This window comes from Sciurus vulgaris (genome assembly GCF_902686455.1).
Source record: "Sciurus vulgaris genome assembly, chromosome: 3".
NCBI lineage: Eukaryota > Metazoa > Chordata > Mammalia > Rodentia > Sciuridae > Sciurus > Sciurus vulgaris.
In genome coordinates, this window is record NC_136463.1 from 7,157,567 (window position 1) to 7,162,845 (window position 5,279).

At 54.1% G+C, this 5,279-nt stretch overlaps 1 long non-coding RNA gene across 1 annotated transcript; it reads left to right on the forward strand.

The window, feature by feature from the left end:
• Window positions 1-204: 204 nt before the first annotated feature.
• On the forward strand, window positions 205-3,648 carry LOC306656756. Its single transcript, XR_013762634.1, has 3 exons — window positions 205-547; window positions 2,336-3,168; window positions 3,199-3,648. It is a non-coding gene; the product is annotated as an uncharacterized lncRNA (long non-coding RNA).
• Window positions 3,649-5,279: the final 1,631 nt, after the last annotated feature.

Genomic DNA, 5,279 nt, shown 5'->3' on the forward strand with positions numbered 1-5,279 from the left:
TGAGTTATGGGGGGCCATGGGAGAGGAAGTGCAGTAGTCAGCAAGGAACAGGTCACATGGGGCTGGGGGCCAAGGGAGGACTCTGGCTGCTGCAGAGTGAAGAGGAAGCCCCTGGAGGAGCGAAATGGTGGAAGAGATGTGGTACTAGCCAGAGGGGGCAGTGGCCCAGGAATTGATTGGCTTTTCTTCTTAAAGGTGAAGCTCTCTGTGCATTTGTGTGCTGGTAGGAATGGCCCAGGAGAGAGCAAGACGGTGATGCTGGAGGTGGGGACAGATGTAGCAGCCAGCTGTGCATACACAGGCAGAGCTTATTCCGGGATCTTATCTACATTGTTCATTGACCCGATCACTACATCCCCATTTGGAAGGTGGCCACACACCAGGCTTTCCCGGGACGATTTCTGATGATGCCTGTTTCCTGGCATGGTTAGGAATCGATCTCAAGCTGCCTCTGTTTGGAGCACAAGCCATGTGGTCTTTCCACCTGTGAGGTGGGCACTATGGATATTCCCTCTTGGATGAGGACCTCAAAGCCGAGGGAGGCGAGGTAAGAGGTCCCCTGGACTCTTGCACCCGGCAGTCTGTCTGTCTTGGGCAGGAGCAACACAATAAGTCATTTGGTTCTGGAGAGGTTGTTGAGGGTTCGGGGCTTGTCCGGAGCCCCATTCCCAGCTGGGGCCTCTCTCGTCTGATTCCTGCGGGTAGCACACCTTACCCAGTAACAGCTGGCTTTGAGGCCAAAATTCTAGGTGAACTCGGAGAGGTTCAGGGCCAGGCAAGCTAACCCTAGGCCCGTAAGTGCTGCTGTGACCTTCTCCTGCACCCAGAGTATCGAAGCCAGGTCACCATGGCGTCTCTCCAGCATGGCGGGGAACGTGCAGCACAGTCCTCCCTGCACGCTCCTCACTCACCTTCCCTCCAAGCTGGTCTTAAAAAGGAACCTCTTGGCCCTATTTAGTCGGTGTTCCCAATGCGGGAGACAGGTGGTCTCCGGCCCTCTCTAGGCCTCTCCACACGCCCGCCTGCTTTCCCTTGCAGAGGGGCAGCCCAGGTGCCCCGGGGTTCCTCAGCGAGGCCGAGGACTCGGCAGGGAGGGCAGGCTCGGGCATTGCTGAGAGGATCAGCAGACATGGCAACCTCCGTTCGGACCCCAGACTTTCCTCTTCCTGGAATTCTCGGAGTAGACGGCTCCCCTTTCTCTGCTCCCTTCTCCCCGTCACCGTTTCTAGTGCGGCAGATCACAGATCAAGGTCTGGGTCCGGATCCCATGGCTTCCAGCAAACCCCTGACGCAGACGCCGAGATGAAATCAACCAATGACCACAGTTAAATTTCCTTTTAAAAAATCAATGGGAAAGAGCGTGAAAGGAAAAAAAAAATGACCAAGAACTCTTTTTAAGTGCAAACCATGTTCACTGCTCTTTTGGAAGCCCCGGTTGCGGCTGGCCGCCTGCCTGGCAGGCAGCGATTGCAGGGTGGCAGGCTCTTCAGGTCCTCCACATCCCAGGCTTCATGCACTGTTCACAGGATCTGGTGCGAGGCCTGGCCGGAACCCTCCATGAGCAGATGGGACATGTCCAAAGTCCCACACCAAGTGAGGGCTGAGCCCCGTGTTCCCATTTTCCCTACCCCTTCACAGCCTTAGAATTTCCGGAGAGGACCAGGAGTCCAGCAGATCATGCTCGGAAGGAATTATCATCCTCTTCTCTGACAGCCTGCGGCTGCTATGGTTTGCAAGTGTCCCCCAAAGGTTCATAGGTTAAAGACTTGACCACCAGTGGGTGGCGCTATTGGGAGGTGTGGAACTTCCAGGAGGTGGGGTCTAGGGGAATGAAGTTAGGTCATTAGGGACCTGCCCTTGAAGGGGACATTGGGCTCCTGGCCCCTTTCTTCTATCTCTATTTCCTGGCTGCCATGAGGTGAACAGACCCCCCTCCTGCCATTTGGACAGAAATCTCCAAAACCATGAGCCAAAGTAAACCTTTCTTCTTTCTAAGTTGTCTGTCTTAAGGTTTCTTGTCACAGTCATAGAAAGCAGACTGGTGCAGTGGAGTAGAGAGGGGAATTACACATTTCACTTCAGGAAGAGAGAACTGACGAGCCCCCTCCAGCGCGCCAGGAGCAAGGGCTGAGGACTGGGAAGAAATAGGCTTGGATACTGGCAGAGCCAGATATGAGAGCCGAGAGGGCCATTAGGGGACAGGGTGGTCCCTGGTGAGCTAGGGACTCTGGGAAGGTCTAAAGTGGTGATCTGAAAGCCAGTCCTCCAGCCCATTGCCCACCGTGTATGATCATAGCAATCTACGGAAAAGCATTTTCATCATACTTGTTTCTAGATCCTTCCCCAGACCCTGAGGAGGAGGAGGAGGAAGAGCCTAAATTCTGATTTCCCTGCTGAAGAGTGCGATCAGAAAAGGTGACCTGATGGAGCTCATGCAGCTGGAAGGTGACGGCGTGGGACCCAGGTGGGCCTGACTCCAGGCCCAGCCCCTGTTCACCACAGCACACAGGAGCTACTCCGCACCATCAGGAAAGGTTTCCCCCCTAGCGCCGACCGGAGATCCAGCCTGGCTCCAACCCACCGAGCTCCACCGGGCCCCTCAAGGCAGGGACCTGAGCAGCCTGATGGAGTCTTGTTTTTATTATGAAATAATTCAGACATGCAGAAGAAGGGGCAGTGTGTGTGTGAGAGAGATACCAATTAATAAAAGGGATTCCCACCAGCCCAGCTTCCGAAAAAGCAGATTCCAGCAGCTTGGAGCTTCCTGGTGTGTGGGCCCCACGGGCCTCTCCACCAAGAGACGGCTGGCGCTTCCTTCCCTCCCCGGCCCTCCCATACACGTGTTTATATTCCTAACAACACCAGGTCGAGCTCGGCGTGAACAGAATCGCAGCTGAGGCCTACCAGGCTGCAGTCCACGGGCTCAGCCTTCCAGGACCTACTGGGCCGGTGGCATATTTATCCCCATTTTGTAGATGTGGATGTTGAGGCACAGGAAGCACTAATGGACTTCCCCAAGGTCACGTCGCTGGTAGGGACAGGTCTAGGATCCAGACTCACCCGGGTGGCTCTGGAGTCTGCACTGGTTCTGTGATGCAGTGCGGGGTCACCCTAGAGGGATCCTGTGTCTTGCTTATGTCCTCTGGTGCCGGTCACTTCCCTTCATGTGTTCCCACACTGTACAGTAGCAAGCCTGAGGGCCTGGAGGGTTGGGACAGGGACACGGTGCACCTGAGGCCCTGCTACACGGCTGCCAGCTTGCTATCGACCCTCCTCCCAGCCCAGCCACCATTCCGTTCCTCTCGTAGCAGAGCCGTCTTGATGCAGTGAGGTGGGCTTGGCGACCACCCATTCACCCAAGGCCCCAGGGTGTGGATTTGTGCCCATTTGATTCTCTTTGCAGGTGCTTGGTTAAGGCAGGATAGGGGAACCCGGGCTGGAGCCAGAGGCTGTGGGGAACACCGTCCTCACTAATAAGGAGATGCAGGGACGGGGCAGAGAGCAAGGGAGGGCAGCTTCACAGTGGAGAAACCTGGGAACTGTGCCAGGGGACCAAGGCTGACGTCACCAGCGGTAAGTCCTGTGTCTCTCACATCTCCCGTGTGATGCGATAAGAAGGGCGCTTCCCCTCTGTGGTGTCCCCCAAACCCTGACCCCAGTGTGAGGGGCTGACAGGTCTGGCTCCATGAGAATGTCACAGGCCAGACTCTAAGGGAAATGACTAAACAGACTCCATTTTGCTCTGAGACTCCGTGTTATGTAGGAAATGAGCTTCTCCCATGGGAACACCCCGCCTCTGTGCCCATCATCAGTTACTTGGTGTGACATGTTTAATAATATACAATGGCAACTCCTATGTAGTGAAGAATTGCTCTCTTTTGATTCCTGTTGCTCCTAAACAATGTACCATGTGAACCGTGATTGTGTGGATGTTAGCAACCATTCTTTAGTTTGTACCTAGGTAAGGGTCATTTTGACCCACTTCCCCCTCCGTCGATGATCTCATGATGTTAATGTGTAATTTCGAATCATAGCAACAGACACTTATGATTGATGTGATTTTTGGCATAAGAACCCCTACAACCCTGTGGTCGGGGCTGTTCTCCCAATAGCCATTTTTTGGGGGCATTGTGTGAGACAGTCAGCCGGCCGGCTTAATAAAGACTCTCAGATTTGGACTTCTCAGTGGTGATCGGTCTGTTCTTAATTTGCACCCCATAACACCAGCCTGACCATGGGAAAATGTCGGGCAAGCCCAAAAGGCAGTACCTTCTACAAAGTACGTGGTGGCACTTCTCCAACTAGCAGGGTGACCAAGAAGGGAAGACCAAAAATGACACAGACCAGAGGAGGTGAGGATCCGGGTGGCTGAAGGCAGGGCCCCATCCTGGATGAGGACGTGGTGGGAGGCTGAGCGAGGCCTGGACAAGACCTGCTGTGGAGCTAACACCAGGGGACACCAGTGACCGTGTGCGGGGACTCTCCGTGCAGCCTCGGCAGCTGCTCAGTAAATCTAAGTTAATCCCAGAGGAATGGAATGGGGGGGCGGGGAGAAGAACAGAAAGAAACATCCTCCTCTTTGCATGACACCACCCTGTGTGATAGGACAGCAGCGGCCACCTAGGGGGCTCCGCAGCATCAAGCCTCTGAAGCGCCCATTTCTGCACCCCCACTTGCCCCAGGTGTTCTTATATGTGAATGTTTTTTTTTTTTTTATTAGTTTTACAGATCTTGATTTTATTTCTCTGCATCTGTAACTTAAGTGAACTTTAGCTTCACTATTAAAAGTGGGGTTTTCCTCTTTTCTCCCCCTTTCTCTGTTACTTGCAGCCCAACACACCCTAACTGGGTCCATTTCCAGACCCAGACTCGTCCTTGGTGGCTCGTGGGGACCTGGGCCCGCTCATTAGCCGCCTCTGCCGCGCTCCCTGGGTCCAGAGCTGATTTGCCTAGGGCCCCTGTGCCTTGTGCCGCCAGCCCTGAGCGGGGCTCCAGCTTAATTAATCTGGTGTCGAGCAAGCTCGGGTGCCGGAACCGTCCCTGCGGGGTCTGGGAGACAACGGTGCCGGAGCGAAACAAAGGGAGCTGCTGGTCTGTGACAGCTGATATCGAAATGACTACAACTCACTTCATATCCAGAGTCGACGCATTATATTCCTAATAAATAATGGGTTACTGCAGGTTAAGTGTCTGTTGCTGCATTCCAATTGTTGATATTTAATTAGCTCTAAAATTAAAGTGTTCTCTTATCGCCACACTGCGAGAACTACTCGATTCCT